Source organism: Lepus europaeus, chromosome 15, assembly GCF_033115175.1.
Source record: "Lepus europaeus isolate LE1 chromosome 15, mLepTim1.pri, whole genome shotgun sequence".
In the NCBI taxonomy this organism is placed as follows: Eukaryota; Metazoa; Chordata; class Mammalia; order Lagomorpha; family Leporidae; genus Lepus; species Lepus europaeus.
Window position 1 is genome coordinate 59254091 of NC_084841.1, and position 18816 is coordinate 59272906.

Here is an 18816-nt window from a genome sequence, read left to right on the forward strand (position 1 = left end):
AAAATGCTCTCTTGTTAAGAGTGTGTCTTAGTCAATTTTGTATTGCTATAACAAAATATATGAGACTGAGTAATTTATAAAAAAACAAACAGGGCCAGCACTGTGGCATAGCAGACAAAGCCGCAGCCTACAGAGCTGGCATCCCATATGGGCGCTGGTTCGAGACTCAGCTGCTCCACTTCTGATCCAGCTCCCTGCTAATGATCTGAGAAAGCACTAGAAGATGGCCTAAGTGCTTGGGCCCTTGAACCCTCATGGGAGACCTGGAAGAAGCTCCATGCTCCTGGCTTCGGATCAGCCCAGTTCCAGCTGTTGTGGCCATTTGGGAAGTGAGCCAGCAGATGGAAGACCTCTCTCTGCTCCTGCCTCTGCCTCTCTGTAACTCTGCCTTTCAAATAAATAGATAAATCTTTTTTTAAAAAGAAAAAGAACCAGCAGATGTAAGATCTCTCTCTCTCTCTCTTCCTCTCTCTGTAACTCTTGACTTTCAAATAAAAAAGGAAAAATGCTTAAAAAAACATTTCTTCAAATTTCTAAAGGGTAGGAAGTACAAGATCAAGGTGCTGATATCTGGTGAGGGCCTTTTTACCACGTGGAAACGTGGCAGAAGGCATCACACGGGCGGCAGAGAGGCAAAAAGGGGCCAAAAATGTCCTTTGATAAAGAACCCACTCCCACCAAAACAACATTAATCCGTAAGTAAGGGAGAAGCCCTCATTACTGAAACACCTCGCAGCAGGCACTGTTGCACTGGAGATTAGCTTCCCAACACATGTTACTGGAGGAACGCATTCAAACCATAGCTCAGTGAAAATGTGGTAATGATGATAAAGATGACAACAGCTAACTCGGATTTAGCCTGACCATATGCCAGTCTTTTGCCTGCATTATATTTTATAATTTTCACAAGCAATTTCTGAGGTATATATTATTATTGCCCATTTTACAAATGAGAAGACTTAGGATTGGGGGGGTTACATCTCTCAATAAGGAGCAGTTATCAATCTTCAAAGCTGGTCTCAAACCATTGTTCTGGATCAGGGGTGGGGAATGTCAGGGCCCATGAGCCATATAAGGCCCATGAGATCATTTGGTTTGGCCCTGCTGATACAACCACAGACAGGACTCAAAATTCAGTAAGTCTACAACAGGCTGATTTTTAGGTTGATAATTTTGTATGGCCAATGAATGATGTTACGAACCTACAAATAGCTTGCAGAACAAAGGTTCCCCACCCCTGCTAGGTACTTCCAAGTCTGTAGCCCTAAGCCCTTCACTACACACACAGTGTCCTCCAAATCTCTGAGAGGATGATAATGTAAAATTTTCATTTCAGTTCCCTTAGAATCAACCTTAACAGAAAACCTAAGTTTTTGAGAATCAACTCTCTTATTGGGTAGAATATTTCCAATTTCTTCAACATATTAATTCTGGCCTCACTTTTCTTTTAATCCAAAGTTTCATTCCACCACTTAAGAGTAGATTTTGTTGTGTACCTTCACTGAGCCTACATCAGTCCATCTGCTAGAATGACAGTGACTGATAGCTTTAACTTTTTAATATATTAAACACCAGGCTGGGAAATTTTATTTAGGCCATTTATCACTCTTAAAAAAACTAAGACTGAGGAGATGTAGAAAAAACAAATCAGACTTGCACAGAACTGAGTTTCCCATGGCCCCCTGTAGGTAGGTGGTGGAATCAAGACTTAGTGAAGAGCTCTAGGGTAGAAAGTGCAGAAATCTGGTTAAATGAGGAGCAGGCCTGGAACTAGCCCCCGACTGTGGCAATCCTGAGGTAAAGAAGTAGATTCCTGTCAATCAGAGCAGAGAGAGCAGAGTGGCCATCTTCAGCAGTTCACGGGTCTCCTGTATTAACAGTGGGACTGGTCATGTGGATACTTGCTGCTGCTGCTGCTGCTGCTTTTTCTTCTACTATTTCTTTTTTAAGATTTATTTATTTGAAAGGCAGAGTTAGAGAGAGATCTTCTATCCGCTGGTTCGCCCCCCAAGCATCCACAATGGCCAAGGCAGGGCCAGACCAAAGCCAGGAGCCTAGAACTCCATTCTACATGGGTGTAGGGGCCCAAGGATTTGGACGATCCTCCACTGCTTTCCCAGGTAGATCAGCTGGGAGAGAGCAGCCAGGATTGGAACCTGTGCTTGCATGAGGATGCTGACGTCCCAGGCGGTGGCTCAACCTTCTGTGCCACAATCCCAGCCCCCAGTGCTCCTCTTTCAAGTAAGCAGGATGCCAAATTGGGAGACAAAGCCAATCAAACACTTTTAGTGTCTCTGATGAAAGCATCACAAGAAAACTCATTTTATTCTTTGATTCTTTATTGATCCACAACTGTACATATCTATAATTGTACAACTGATACATAAATAATTGTGCACATTTATTGTACGTGCAGTATCATCTCTGATACATGTATGTAATGTGAAGCAATCAAAAAAATTTAGCATTCCCATCTCCCCAAACATTGATCATTTCTTTGTGTTGGGAACTTTCAAACTCTCCTCTTCCAGTTCTTTATAAAATATGTAATATGCTGTTATGAACTCTAGTCACCCTACTATACTTCAAAACATTAGAAAAGCTGTCTCCTAAAATGACATGGTCTCATATAATGGCCAGAAAGTATTTCTTCCCAAGTAACGTGACCAATAAACTGAACAGCTTTCGAAACACAACAGATCCCCGTCATTTAGAAAAACTAATTGTCTAGGGTTCCAACTGGAAGAGAATCAATCCCCCACAATTCCTCAACCACCAGGTGCCCTTGTATGAGCCAGACTTGCCTGAAAAGGAGACTAAGTCTTACGCTGCCCAGTGAATCTCCAGGCTCCACATTCCAAAAGTGTCCCCTTAAATGAGTCCAAGCAGTTGCTTCTGAAAGCATAAATTCCAGAAGACAATGAAAGTTGCAATCACAAGGGGTAACAGAAGCCAAACACATTAGGAATATGTTCCTTGAGCAAATAGCATAATCCCGGACACACGGGAACACATGGTTTGTCTCAAACATGTTTCATTTTGTCATCGCACTGAGTGTACAGTATTTCTCTTTGGGTGCAAGAGTGATTGATTTCCTTGGGAGAATTGTTTGTAAGAACATGAAAGTTGCCAAAGCAAACACGTTGGAGGGAAGTGTGGAGAAGGGGAGGAAGAATATTTGGAGTAGATCTGGGTTTGGGAAGTTCATGCAGAGGTGAGACAGTGAGATGTAGAACAAATAAAAACATTCTGCACACTTCATCTACATAAATTATGTTCAGAAATTCACTCTGTGTAGACATTAGCTGTGGGGCTACAGCTCTCCCCAGGGTGCCTCTAGAATGTGGGCTCAGGGCCAATTTTTAAGTGAATGATTTGTAACTTTACCTCCACATAAATTAGTCTATTAATATCTGGATCATCCAGATTTTAATCCACTAAAGTCATCTAATCATTGCAAAATAAAAACCCCAATAATCTATTTGTCTCTTGTGATAAGATTCTACTACTGACTTGTACTAATAGATTTGTCTCAAGCTATGTTGACAAAATGGAAAACATTAGGGATATTTCCTCTGGTCTCCTTCCCTACCATATTAAAAAAAAACTACATAAGTAATATTCTCTGCAGCAGCAATTATCATTGTGTGAATTTGAAATGTTCCTTTCAGTCATTTGTTAAAGGTGAGCATGTTTTAGCTCTTATGTGCCTGTAGATATTTAGCTTCTAAGAGATATTAATTTGTTAAAAATATTTATGAGAGGGGCTAATATTGCATCACAGTGTGTTAAACCTCCTCTTGCAGTGCCAGCATCCCATATTGGAGTGGCGGTTTGCGTTTGGCTGCTCCGCTTCCCATCCAGTTTCCTGCTGTTGTGCCTGGGAAGGTAGCAGCTGTTGGCCCAAGTGCTTGAGCCACTGCCCTGGATGGAGTTCCTGGCTCCTGACTTCGGCCTGGTGCAGACCTAGCCGTTGTGGTCATTTGGGGGAGTGAACCAGAGGATAGAAGTCTCTCTCTCTCTCTCTCCTCCCCACTTTCACTCTCTCCCTCTCTGTCTCTCCCACTCTCTGTGGATCTACCTTTAACATAAACAAATGAGTATTTACAAATATTCATAATACTTAGATGCATAAGTGTGTAGTTACATTCCAGAAGGATTTGTTTTGTTTGTTTACTCATTAGGATTTTGTTTTTCATAAAGCTATTCTTAAAGTGCAAAGAACTTCTGAGAATGAGCAGTAGGAACTCTGAGTGAAGTTTCTCATTTAAAGAAGATACTCTAGGGGCTGGTGCTGTGGCACAGTGGGCTAAGGCCCTGGTCTGCAGTGCTGGCATCTCATATGGACGCCAGTTCTGATCCGGCTCTCTGCTATGGCCTGGGAAAGCAGTGGAGGATAGCCCGAGTGCTTGGGCCCTGCAGCCTCATGGAAGACCCGGAGGAGGCTCCAGGCTCCTGGTTTTGGACTGGCCCTGCTCCAGCCATTGCGGCCATTTGGGGAGTGAACCAGCAGATGGAAGACCTATCTCTCTCTCTGCCTCTAATTCTGACTTTCAAATAAATAAATAAATCTTGAAGGAGGAGGAGGAGGGAGAGGAGGAGGAGAAGAAGAAATTCTAAGTACAAAATAAATAAGTTAAAACCAGAGAAGAGTCCCTTCTGAACCAAGTGTGCAGTGCCCAGCATACTACATTAAGGTATCATTTCTTTCTAAAGTCTCCTGTTGTCTTACTGTTCAGATAGCCCATAGAAGGGAAGGTGATAACTTTTACTAGTTATCTATTTCTGTGTAACAAATTACCCCCAAACTTAGCCATTTAATACAATTATGTTCTTTCAGCTTCTATGGGTCAGGAATGTGGACACAGCTTACCTGGGTTTCCTGCTGTCTTCTCTCACCTGACTCTGAGGCTCAGTAGACAGGATCCATCCCTCACTCATTCGCCTGCTTGTTGGCAGGATTTCGTTCCTCGCCGCTTGGTGGACTGAGGCCTCAGGTCTCCCAAGGCCGTCGCTGGAGGCCTCGCTGGGTGGATCTTTACATGAAGCAGCTGCTGAGTGCATCCGTGCTAGCAAGTGGGCAGGAGAGGGTGCCAGCAAGATACAAGAGATTTGCAGATGACAAAAGTGATATCCTACCTTTTTTGCAGTGTTTTCTGTTTCTAAATTTTTATTTGTGTATTTATTTATTGAAAATGCAGAGAGGCAGCAAGAAACAGATCTCTCATCTGCTGGTTCACTCCTCAAATTTCTGTAACAGGAGAGGCCAAACCATGCTGAAGCCAGGAGCCCAGAACTCAATTTGAGTCTCCCACATGGGTGGCAGGGACCCAACTACTTGAGCCATCACCTGTGCCTCCCTGGGTACATTAGCAAGATGCTGGAATCAGGAGCAGAGTCAGGACTTGAATCCAGGCACTTCAGTGTGGGATGTAAGCATCTCAACACAGCTTAACCTCTAGGGCGAACCACCCCTGCTGCATGGCAGTGAGTCACCAGGTCCAGCCGCCATTCAAAAAGAGGGTTATGCAGAGTTGTGAATACCAGGAGATGTGAGTCATGGATCTGAAGCTGCCTTGGTGACTATTAGGGGTGTACCTCCCCTGCATCCCAGGCCTCACTTTGTACCCTACACAGGGCTTCTCCAGTGTGACTCTTGTACCAGCAGTGGCAGGGAGAACTTGTTAGAATTGCAGATTCTTAGGCCTAGTCCAGACCTCCTGCGTCAGAAACTCTTGGAGTGGGGCCCAGCGAGCTGTGTTCTACAAGCCCCCTAGGGGATTCTGAGCATGCTGAAGTTCAGGAAGTATTGCCTTAGAAACAAAGGGAGCACAGCTGGCTGGGCTGCCCGATTTCTCTCCTCTTTTTTTATTTATTTGAAAGGCAGAGATACAGGGGATAGAGAAAGAGAGATCTTCTATCCACTGGTTCACTCCCCACATGGCCACAAGGGCTGGGTTGATCCGAAGCCAGGAGCTTGAAGCTTCTTTCGGGTCTCCCGCATGGGTACAGGGGCCCAAGTGTTTGGGCCATCCTCCGCTGCTTTTCCCAGGCCATTAGCAAGGAGCTGGATGAGAAGTAGAGCACCCAGGATATGAACCAGTGCCCATGTGGGCTGCCAACCTGCTATGCCACAAGGCTGGCCCCTCATTTCCCTCTTACAGAACCAGGATCTCAGTCATGGAAAGCTCTTCATGTTTCTTCCACACACTGGTGGTTGCTGATGGCTTTAATGATGATGACTTGCAACTTAAAACAGGAGACATCTTAGAGCAGTGCCTCATATGGAGACTCTAGAAGAATTTTTTGGTTTATCTTTACCTTGGATTTCAGTTTTTCAACCTAGTGAACAGCATATACCTAACCCTACAGACTTGTGCTTTGTAGGTTTTTGAGACTGAAAGTACCTAAATCACTTGAACACAGTTTCAGAATTTCTAATTAAAGTAAAAAAAATATCAATTCAGTTGTCCAAACACCAGATTCACTAATATACCTTAATTCTCTACAAGGGGCATTTTTAGGAGTCAGACTGAAGAGCAAACAATATAGCCAACAAGTGTCCCTACCTCACCAGGGATCTTCTCTTGAAGAATCTCTGTTTCTAGGATGCATTACATTCATTGATGGGAATTGTTAATTCAGCAACCCAGTGGGATTGCGGTCCCATTTCCAGTAACACAATCGTGTATCTAACAATACCTCAATGCAATATACCTCCTTGCCATGTATGAGATGAGTATGGAAATGTTTCCCACAGCTGTAACTTAGCATCTCTCCCCAGATTCTGTGGACACAAACAACAGAATGTGCTCACTCTACATCTATGAAATAAATGGTTGTTTTCGATTATTGACTTGTGGGTAGCTAAGTATATTTTTTGCTTATTTAATATTAATCGGCATTTTGGCCAACTAGAAGCATGAAGGTTTGCTCAATTTGAATGGAAAGAACTTTAGAAGTCTTGTATCCAGAAATTATGAAAAGAAGTTTCTGTCATTGCAGGAACATCTCTGCTAACCTAGGAATTTTGGTCAGACTGATCAGTGGTCATCTAGCATAGCAGTGCGATGTGGGACACCTGCAGGAATGATTTATGCCAGCCAGACTTCCAGCTAGACAGTGTAGATCCAATCAGCTAAAATTTATGGGGAGAGCAGTTTTTTGTCTTTACTTTGCACCACTGGATAAGTAGACAAGGCCAATCAACTCCAAAGTTTTACTCACATTATTCACCTGGTAGATAAGTCAATCTGCTCAGAAAATAATTACTGAACACTAGTTTATCCAAGGAGTTAAGGAAATACAAAGCATTAATTACATGGTTTGGCTTTACTTTTTTTTTAAGATTTATTTATTTATTTGAAAGTCAGAGTTACATAGAGAGAGGAGAGGTAGAGATATCCGATGGTTCACTCCCCAGATGGCTGCAATGGCCAGAGCTGCACCGATCCGAAGCCAGGAGCCAGGAGCCTCTTCCAGGTCTCCCACTTGGGTGCAGGGGCCCAAGCACTTGGGCCATCCTCTACTGCTTTCCCAGGCCATAGCAGAGAGCTGGATCAGAAGAGGAGCAGTCAGGACTAGAACCAGTGCCCATATGGGATGCCAGCACTTCAGGCTAGGGCTTTAACCACTGCGCCACAGCACCGGCCCCTTGGCTTTACTTTTAAACAGCTTGAAATACAGTGGCTACTTAATAGTGGACACTGTGAACATGGGCACTTCACCAAAGCACAGGAGGAATGAAGGCTTACATGGAGGGGTACACATGACAAATGATCAGGGACTGGGGAACAAGTCCCCTGCTGGCGGCAAACAAGAGTAAGGAGTCCAGGCTCCAGAACTGGACCTCCTGGGCTTGAGTCCTAGTTCCTCCACTGATAGATATGTGAAACTGACCAGTGGCTTCACCTTTTCTTGCTTAGCCTTTCCTTCTAAAAAACAGGAATGTACCTTGCAGGAAAGCTGTGAGAATTACAGGAGGTAATTTACGAAACATGCCTAACACAGCACCTTGCCCAAAGTACTTCATACATGTTAACTATGTAGTTGTGGGATTCCTGGAGAAGGCAAAATCTCAGTGGGGTTTCTATGTGATGAAGGCAACAGAGGGAAGAGGGGAAGATTCTACCAGCATAGACAAAAACATCAGTGTGAAACACAGGAACACTAAGTTTGACCCAGTTGTGAAAGGTCTTGAATCGAACAGGAACTTAAGATGTCATCATGTATCCGGCTGAGAAGCAGCTCTTGGCAGAAGCATGGCATGAAGGGAGTGTTTTAGAAAGTTGATTTGCAGCATATGTAGGCAACAGGGAGATTGGAGGCAAGGAGACCACAGGGGAAAGTATTCCTGTGGTACAGGCACAGAGTACCAGGTGTCCAGTTTCTTAAGAATTGAGCACTTGTGATGAATGGCTGGAGGTAAGAATTAAAGTGCTGAAGGAAGAGAGAGTCCTGAAAGTGTTAAGCCTGGGTTCGTGGGGGAAATGGAGGATTATTAGCAGAAGTAAAGCAGCAAGAAGGGAAGCCACTTAACTGTATCTTACACATGTTACCATTGAGCTGTTTCTGCTGGGCAGGTGGAGAAGATGCTGGGCTCTGGTTACCACGTGGGGAAAGGCAGGTCTGATGCCGTGGCTGTGGCTGCCATCCCTGTGAGTCCTCAGAAATCATTCCCCACTCTCTCCTTCACTTCACCCACCTGGCCCCAGCTAGAATTGCAGCCCTCCTCACCCTTCTGCCTTCCAGCATTTATCAGGGCAGAAATGAAGAACAGGTGCGGGTGTCTGACAGCTGTCTCTGTAGTTAGAACTCGTCTCTTTTCCTCACTCAGAAAATGACACAGCCCATTGAACTTTCCCACGTACGAGTCAATGTAATAGAAGCATGTGGTGGAATGAGAAGGCCATGCCAAGATGGCTGCTGGCAAATGAGCATCAGTTACTCAGGAATGGCTTTGAAACCCACCTGGCAATGGAGCCTGCCTGGCAACAGGCTGTGATTGGATGGCTTCGGATACTGCCTCACAACAGGTTGTGATTGGTTAGGGCATAGACCGCCCCTTGACCAGATTGGCTCCTTGGCTATATAAGCTGTGGTACCAACTGAAATAAATGAGTCTGCAGGCTGCTCGCCTCTGGCCCACTTTCACCTGACTCCTGGGGTCTGTGTGGTGACTCCGCACCTCTTGTCCCCACCATGCTCCTCCTCTCAGAACGAATCCTCAGCAACAGAAGCGTGCTTGGAGGAGAGAGCATCCTTCATCAATGAATCGCTTACTCTACCCAAGGGCTCCAACCCACAGTTCCTGCTCCTCACGTGCAAATGCAGGCAGTCAGACGAGGAGCGTCCACTGGTGACTTCACCAGCCTCTCGTTGCCTGAATGTGACGAGTTCAAGTATTACTTCCTGCTTACTCCTTCATGCTGTATTCTTTCATACACACTATTCTCATGTACAATGTCTATTCCTTCCTGCTTTGCAAAGCCATTCCCCCACCTTCTGGACAGTCATCTCCCTGTGGTCTAATACTAATCAGCTCTTATTTTTATTGAAGTGTGTCATATAATATTTTTTAAAGATTTATTTATTTGAGAGGCAGAGTTACAGAGAGGCAGAGGCAGAGGCAGAGAGAGACAGAGGTCTTCTATCCACTGGTTCACTCCCCAAATGGTCACAACAGACGTAGCTGGGCCAACCCAAAGCCAGGAGCCAGGAGGTTCTTCCAGGTCTCCCACGCAGATGCAGGGACCCAAGCACTTGGGCCATCTTCTACTGCCTTCCCAGGCCATAAGAAGAGGGCTAAATTGGAAGATAAGCCAGGACTCAAACTGGTGTCCATAGGGATGCTGGCGCCACAGGCATAGGCTTAGCCTACTATGCCACAGCACTGGCCCATCATATAATATTTTAATTAACATACATATCTCCACCCACTGCTACTGCTAACAATCAGATGTCTTTTTTTTTTCTTTTAAGATTTATTATAATTATTCAAAAGGCAGAGTTACAGAGAGAGGTAGAGACACAGAGAGATCTTCCATCCGCTGCTTCACTCCCCCACTGGCCACGATGGCCAGAGTTGAGCTGATCTGAAGCCAGGAGCCAGGAGCTTCTTCTGGGTCTCCCACATAGTGCAGGGGTCCAAGCGCTTGGGCCATCTTCCACTGCTTTCCCAGGCCAGAGCAGAGAGCTGGATCGGAAGTGGAGCAGCCAGGACTTGAACCAGCGCCTATATGGGATGACAGTGCTGCAGACTGGGGCTTTAACCTGCTGAGCCACAGTGCCGCCCCCCACCCCTTTTTAACTACAACATATTACATCATGCCTGGCACATAGGAGGTACTCACTAAATGCAAGATGCTTAAAATGAAAGAATGGATAATTACATGTAGGTCTTTGATTTCCCTTGATCATTTGTTTTGGTTACAATATGAGTATTTTCATGTGATCTTTATTTGTAATTTTTCAACCCTTATGCCACATTATGCTCCATAGGTCAAGGATCTGATAACAAATTCCCAAGTTTTTAATAACACTTCATAAGAAATGGTTTTATATTTTTATGTATTTTATTGACAATTTTTTAAAATGTATTTGAGAGGCAGAGAGATGGAGAAAGCACAACAGAGGGGATAGCTGTCATCCACTGATTCACTTGCCAAATGCCTGCGATAGCCCCAAAACTAGGGCCAAAGCCAAAGCTCGGAACTCAATCAAGGTCTCCCATGTGGGGAGGAACCCAGCTACTGCCTCCCAGGGTCTACATTAGCAGGAAGCTGGAATAAGGAGCATTGCCTATACACAAAGCCTGGCACTCTGATGAGGGACAGAATCACCCCAACTTAAAAGCTAAGCCAAATGCCCACTCCCTGTACAGAAATCTCTGGAAAAGTTGTGAACATTGTCATTTAAACAGTCCTGGCTGTTGAGGGCAGTTGTGAAGTGAACCAGCAGAAGCGCGATCTTCCCTCTCCCCTCTTCCCTCTCCCTCTTACTCCTAACTCTCTGCCTTTCAAAAAAATACAATAGTAGAATTTTAAAATAAGTCAATAAAATGTAGACTTTGAGGGAAATGACTTAGCCTAAGGATAAAATAGGGAAGCTATTAAAAAAAAAGTTAAGAAATGAAAAAAAAAGTTTCAAGGATTTCCGGAGAGGCCAGTGTTGTGGCATGGTGGGTAGTTGCTGCCTGAGATGCATGCATCCCATTTGAACGCTGGTCCAAGTCCCAGCTGCTCCACTTCTGATCCAGCTCCCTGCTGATGCACCTGGGAAGGCAGCCCACGATGGCCCAACTGCTTGGACCCCTGCATCCACGTGGGGAACCAGGATGAAGTTCCTGGCTCTTGGCTTTGGCCTGGCCCAGCCCTGGCTGTTGCAACCATTTGGAGAGTAAACCAGCGGATGGAAAACCTGTCTCCTTCTCTCTCTATGTAATTCTGCCTTTCAAATAAATAAATAAATAAATCTTTTTTTTAAAAAAAAAGAATTTCTGAAAGGTATTATAGAACGAAGAAATATATCTTAAGTTACTTAATTTTTAAAATAGGAATCTGTTATTAAGCAAATCAAGAAATGAACAATAATCATTAGAGATTTTCCAATAAATTTTTTTGCAGATACCTAAGATGTAGCTTTTCTACTCAAGTTTCTTAGGCTCTGTGTAGTTGCTTCTGACCTCTTCACACAGTCAGGAGCCCATGCATGTAAGCAGGTGCACGAACGGGTGGAATAAAAGAGGCCATTTTCATTCTCCACATATAAATCTCCAAAAATAATAAGACACATGTGTGTAAAAGTGGTAAGCCACTAATAATACTTAGAACTCCACAATTCCTAGTGGAAATAAAATAATAAAGCAATAAAACAGTCAAGGAAAAGAACAAGTACGAATGTTAAAACACTGGCATCAGGGTTCAAAACTTGTCTTAAATCCAGTCACTCATGATGTGGTTGCCTACAAGGGGAATTTACATGGTTTTTATGTCATTGTGCACTTACAGATAGACTGGCCAGCCCTCAGGAATAGGGTGTGCATAAAAGCTGTGCCACACGTATGCACCTTTGAGCAGGAAGACCAACCACACTCTTCCTCACTGGAGATTATTTTAACTAATTAACTAGTAGTACAACTGATTGAGTCACCTTTGGCAGAAGGAGTAAGAGAGTTTGCAGCTATGTTAGAATTAATAAAAACTTTGGCCGGCGCCGTGGCTTAACAGGCTAATCCTCCGCCTTGCGGCTCTGGCACACCAGGTTCTAGTCCCGGTCGGGGCGCCGGATTCTATCCCGGTTGCCCCTCTTCCAGGCCAGCTCTCTGCTATGGCCTGGGAAGGCAGTGGAGGATGGCCCAAGTCCTTGGGCCCTGCACCCGCATGGGAGACCAGGAGAAGCACCTGGCTCCTGGCTTTGGATGAGCGCGATGAGCCGGCCGCAGCAGCCATTGGAGGGTGAACCAACGGCAAAAAGGAAGACCTTTCTCTCTCACTATCCACTCTGCCTGTCAAAAAAAAAAAAAAAAGAATTAAGCCGGCGCCGTGGCTTAACAGGCTAATCCTCCGCCTTGCGGCTCTGGCACACCAGGTTCTAGTCCCGGTCGGGGCGCCGGATTCTATCCCGGTTGCCCCTCTTCCAGGCCAGCTCTCTGCTATGGCCCGGGAAGGCAGTGGAGGATGGCCCAAGTCCTTGGGCCCTGCACCTGCATGGGAGACCAGGAGAAGCACCTGGCCCCTGGCTTCGGATCAGTGCGATGAGCCGGCCGCAGCTGCCATCGGAGGGTGAACCAACGGCAAAAAGGAAGACCTCTCTCACTGTCTCTCTCTCTCACTATCCACTCTGCCTGTCCCCCCCCCCCAAAAAAAAAGAATTAATAAAAACTTCACTTATTATAATGGTTCAAAATTATAAACCAGGTAAGGTCATAGATACTGCTTTTTCAGAAAAAGACTCCTAAATGCTACCGTGTAGATGCTTGCTTAATCCAAAAATAAGTCACGCACCTTTCCAAGAACCATTTTTAAAGGATGACTGTAGAAATGAGGCGGTTTTTTAAAACCTTCGTCAGAACCTTTAAGAGCAAATGTGCTTCTAGGCGATAGCCTGGAGCGTCGCAGTCACACCAGGCACTGTCATTCCTGAGGGCGTGCTGAGGACTCTCCTTCCCTAACCAAAGCAAAAGTCACACAAGATGATCATCTTCAAGGATACTATTGTTCTGTCCCAAAAAATGTTCTAGCCAGCCTGGTCATTATTTACCATATTTGACACCAGGCTGTACTGACAAAATTAAATCCACAAAGAATGAAAAGTTTCAAACAGTGTTTTTTACATTCTAAAAAATATTCAGCATTGGCCCTATCAACAGAAAATACAATTGAAAATTATCAGTCTTTTAAGTATTGCTTATAAAAAACCAGACAGGATGAAATTAATTACCCTTAAGAAAAATCAACCAATGAAAGCTCTTGTCATCAGCAGAAAGTATTATTAATGAGACACTGACTGAAGGATTTTTTTTTTTTACTTTTTATTTTGAAATAATTATAGGCTTCATAGGAAGTTATAAAAATAGTACGTCAAGGGGTTGGCCATGTGGTGCAGCAGGTTAAGCCTGTGCCTGCAACACATATGGGCAACAGTTTGAGTCCCGGCTGCTCCACTTCCAAACCAGCTTCCTGCTAATGCTCCAGGGAAAGCAGCAGAAAATGGCCCAAGTCCTTGGTCCCCTGCACCCACATTAGAGACCTGGATTGAGTTCCAGGCTCCTGCCTTTGGCCTGGCCCAGCCCTGTCCATTACAGCTATTTGGGGAATGAACTGGCAGATGTAAGATCTCTTTCCCTCTCTCTCTCTCTCTCTCTCTCTCTCTCTCTCTCTCTCTGTGTGTGTGTATGTGTATCCCTCCCTCCCTCCTACCTTCCCTCCCTCCCTCCCTCCTTCCCTCCCTCCCTCCCCCCTCCCTCTTTCTCTGGAAATCTGCCTTTCAAATATAAAAAATAAATCCTTCCAAAAAAAATAGTATGAGTTCCAAGCACTCTTCCCCCAGCTTTCTCCAGTGGTAATATATAGCTGCAGTACGACATCAAAATCAGGAAATTGATGTTTGTATAACACTGTTACATATTATAGATCTTGTTCAGTTTTCAACAATTTTTGCATGCATTCATTAGTCTGTGTGTGTCTTTATCTGTTTTGTACTTCTGTAATGGATTACATAAGCCTGTGTAATTTAAAAGATCAGAAATCCAAGATCAAGGTGCTAGCGTTTGGTAAGCTGTGTTGTTGCGTCATCCCTTGTCAGAAAGTAGAGAAGCAAAAAGAAAGAAACTCTGTGTCCCAACATGGCAAGAGAGCAGAAGGGAGCTAGCTCACTCCCACAAGCTATTTTTATAGTATATTAATCCATTCATGATGGGCTGTCCTCATGATCTAAACACCTCCCTTTAGGTCCCACCTCCCAACACTGTTGCATTTGGGAGGACACATTGAAACCATAGCAGTGTGTGTGTGTGTGTGTGTGTGTGGTCCTATGCAAGTTTATCCCTGTATAGATCTACATAACTCCCACAAGAATCCAGGTGCAGAATTCTCCTATCACTACAAAGCAACTCCCTTCTGCTACCCTTTCATGCTCAGACTCCTTCTCGTTTCCCTATCCCCTGGCAATTACCAGCCTGTTCTCATCTCCATAGTTTTGTCATTTTGAGACTGCCATATACGTGCTGTCATGCAGTTGCTATGCTTTGGGGGCTGACTTTTTTCACTAAGCATTATGCCCTTGAGATCCAGCTTGCTGCAAACACCCATAGTTTATTCCTTTTAGCTGTTCGGGATTCCTATGTATGAATATTGCAGTGTTCTGTCCATTGAAGGACATGTGAGTTAGTTCATTTATTTGTGGGGTTTTTTGTTGTTGTTGTTGTTTTGTTTTGTTTTGTTTTTAGAAATAAAAGTTGTTGGGGCCCAGGGTTGTGCCACCTGCTGTGCTGGCATTCCTATATGGGCACTGGTTGCAATCCACTTCCAATCCAGCTCCCTGCTAATGCACCTGGGAAAGCAGTAGAAGATGGACCAAGTGCTTGGGCCCCTGCACCCACGTGGGAGACCTGGAAGAAGTTCCTGGCTCCTGGCTTCAGCCATTTGAGGAGTGAACCAGTGGATGGAAGACCTTTCTCTCTCTCTGTCTCTCCCTTTCTGTAACTCTGCCTTTCAAATAAACAAAATAAATCTAGAAAGAAAGGAAGGAAGGAAGGAAGGAAGGAAGGAAGGAAGGAAGGAAGGAAGGAAGGAAGGAAGGAAAGAAAGGAAGGAAGGAAGGAAGGAAGGAAGGAAGGAAGGAAGGAAGGAAGGAAGGAAGGAAGGAAATTAGTTGTTGGGGCCGGTGCTGTGGCCCAGCGGGTTAGGCTCTGGCCTAAAGTGCCGGCATCCCATATAGGCACTGGTTCTAGTCCCAGCTGCTCCTCTTCCCAGCCAGCTCTCTGCTATGGCCTGGGATAGCAGTAGAAGATAGCCCAAGTGCTTGGGCCCCTGCAGCTGTGTGGGAGACCCGGAAGAAGCTCCTGGCTCCTGGCTTCCGATCTGCACAGCTCTGGCTCTTGCAGCCAATGGGGGAATGAACCAGGGGATGGAAGACCTCTCTCTCTCTCTCTCTCTCTCTCTCTCTCTCTCTCTGCCTCTCCTCTCTCTAACTCTGGCTTTCAAATAAATAAATCTTTTAAAAGAAAGAGAGTTGTTGATGAAAATAGGTGTTGACCTACTAAGATGCTCATATCCCACATCATGGTGCCTGGATTCAAGTTCTGGCTCCGGCTCCTGACTTCAGTTTCCTGCTAAAACAGACCCTAAAAGGCAGTGGTGATGGTCCAAGTAATTGGATCCCTACCTCTCAAGTGGGAGAACTGGATTGAGTTCCTGGTTCCCAGCTACAGACTTGACCCAGCCCAGGCATTGAGGGCATTTAGGGAGAGAACCAGTGGGTGGGAGCTCACTCGCTTTCTGTCTCTCACTCTCTTTCCCTTTCTCTCCCCTTCTCAAATAAACAAAATTTTTAAAAGATAAAAATAGGAGCTGGCACTGTGGTGTAGTGGGTAAAACCACTGCCTGCAATGCCAGCCTCCCACATGGTTACCAGTTCTTGTCCCAGATGCTCCACTTCAATCCAGCTCCCTGCTAATGAGCCTGGGAAAGCAGCGAAAGTAGCCCTAGCCATTGCAGCCATTTGGGCAGTAGATGGAAGCTCTCTCTCTCTCCCTCCCTTCTTCACTCTTTCTCCCTCCCTCCCTCTCTTTCCTCTCTATAACTCTGCTTTTCAAATAAATTTTTAAAAATCTTAGAAAAAAATTCATTTCTTTAAGATGAATTCCCTACAGAATTGCCAGGCTGTGAGGCAAGTGCACTCATGTTGAGTTTTGTAAGAAACCGGCAAACTATTTTCTGGAGTTGACAATATCATTTACATTATACAGGTCATATATGAGAAATTTATTTATCCTTGCTAGTATTTGGTATTTTTACTATTTTTTAACTATTTTAAAGGGTGTGTAGTTTCTTTAGTTATTTTTGGGAATTATTGGCTGAATTTATTTGGGTGGTATTATGCTAATTCAGTGAGGATGATTCTTATCTTCACCCTGTCTTCCTTAGTATGAATTTCCAGCTTTATTTTATATGAATTTTTAGACTTCAGATTATGAAAGGGTGTGTCCCAACTTCAAATTTAACAATGCCCAGTATGAGTGACCACCAACTCACTTTACCTCCTCTTATCATTCCCCACATGAGATGAATGTGCCTGTGCACCCACATGCTGCCCTTCCTGGGAGAAAGCCCTACTGGCTGCATCCTGTTCTATCTGTCCAGGGGAGGCAGGACAAACCACGGGCTGCACGGTTGCTTTCCTGGTCATCCACAGCATGCATCCGTGAGAGAGCTGGGTTTGTGAGATTCTGGGGGGACAGGGAGTGAGCAGGACCCTGTGATTCTGCAGCAAACTTGCTCTGCTTTTCTCTGTCCAAAGTAAACCGCTCAGGATGGAACAAAGCACAGCGGCTATATTTGTTGCACAATGAACACTTTACTCACAAACAGAATTGGAAGTGCACTTGACAGGCTGCTGCAGTCAGTGCTTGCATGCCTGAGCCAGAACACGCTGGGTGCAATTTGCTCTCCCCCTCAAGTTCAGGCCATTCCTGTGAAGAGGCCCAGAATACCGACCTCTGGTCGTGGAGGGTGAAATGGCAAGTAGCAAATAGAAGCCAATTACAGAAGCAGCTGTGGCTTCTGCTCCCTTACACGGACCCACAACTGCATCTTGAAAATGATGTAGCTAACAGTTATCAGAGATAAATTATTTCTCTTCATTTACTAACTTGCAACCACAAAATTACCTCTCGGGCTGATTATGAGGTGTTGGAGCTTTTAGAAGGAGAAAGGCGTTTGCTTCCATTCCAGACTGAGGTAAAGCTTCCCGGAGTCTGTCTCTCATTCTTTATCCACACTGATGACATAATTCTTAATGACTTGCCATCATATTGATGGGATGAATCTCCTGGACACAGTAATGAGTGAGCCATGCCAGTCAAAGGACTACATACATGCTGTATGATCCCACTTCTACCAAGTTCAAGAACACGGAAAACTAACGTATGGTGAGAGGAGTGGGAATAGTAGGTGGGTGGACAGATTGCCTGGAGTTCTTTTTGGTGTGTTTAAAATGTTCTATGACTTGATCTAACTAACAGACACACAGGTGCATGTATGCGAGCGTGTGCAACTCACCACATTCCACACTGAGGAGCTGGACACTTTCCTGTACACATGGTACTCTTTCATTAAAATTAAATCAACAGGGCCAGTGCTGGGGCTTAGCAGGAAAAGTCACCACCTACAGTGCTAGCATCCCATATGGGCACTGGTTTGAGTCCTTGCTGCTTCACTTCTGATCCAGCTCTCCACTATGGCCTGGGAAAGAAGTAGAAGATGGCCCAAGTCCTTGGGCCCCTGCACCCACGTGGGAGACCTGGAAGAAGCTCCTGACTTCAGACTGACCTAGCTCCAGGGGCCCTTGCAGCCATTTGGGGAGTGAACCAGGGCATGGAGGACCTCTCTCTGCCTCTGTCGCTCTGTAATTCTGCCTTCAAATAAATAAATAAATCTTTTTAAAAATTAAAAAATTAAATCAACAACTGAAGTGAAAAATTAAAGGGTTTGGCAATTAAATCAGAGATTTTTGGTTTTTCATTTCAAAACTTCCAAATTCTAATTTTCCCCAATGCAAATGGGCCAGTTTCCTCACCTCTCCTATGTTCTGCTCCCTCTCAGTTTCTTACCAAGCCAGATTTAAGTTGCAAGGTCATGCATCTTTTAGCTGTTAAATTAAAATGTTGATATATTTCACTCTTTTTTTTTTTTTTGAGGTATGGATCCAAGGAATTTTGCCTGCTGTGGGTTGACATTTACTTAATAGCATCTTTTGCTGAAGTTCCATTTTCTAAATTAACATGATCAAGAATAGTGACCTGATGATATTTCTTTGTACATCTGGATCTTTTCCAAAAAGAAGGATTAAGACTGGGGGGGGGGGGTGATGTAAGGGAGAGAGGGAGGGAGGAAGGGAGGAAGGGAGGAAGGAAGGGAGGGAAGGAGGGAGGGAGGAAGAGAACAACCCTTCTTGTTCACCTTTATCTTAAGGCAAAATGTTTGACATTTTTGTAAAAAGTCAGATACATTTTGTCTCACCAACAAAACTGACACCACTGCCCCCAATACAAACTCTGTAACTGCAGTGTAGCTACCACTTCTGTTTTAATGCCCC

At 44.7% G+C, this 18816-nt stretch overlaps 1 protein-coding gene across 2 annotated transcripts in view; it reads right to left on the reverse strand.

Annotated features, from left to right (window-relative positions):
- The window catches only part of FOXD1 (forkhead box D1), a 55556-nt gene that overhangs the window by 24221 nt on the left and 12519 nt on the right, over nt 1–18816 (reverse strand). The window contains exons 2-3 of one of the 2 annotated variants that reach the window (XM_062211861.1): nt 4874–5069; nt 2868–2895 (exon numbers count right to left, since the gene is read on the reverse strand). The gene's annotated coding sequence lies outside the window, so the exon portion shown is untranslated. Of the gene's footprint in view, nt 1–2867; nt 2896–4873; nt 5070–18816 lie in introns of those variants that run through there. The other variant, XM_062211862.1, reaches the window with a different exon arrangement.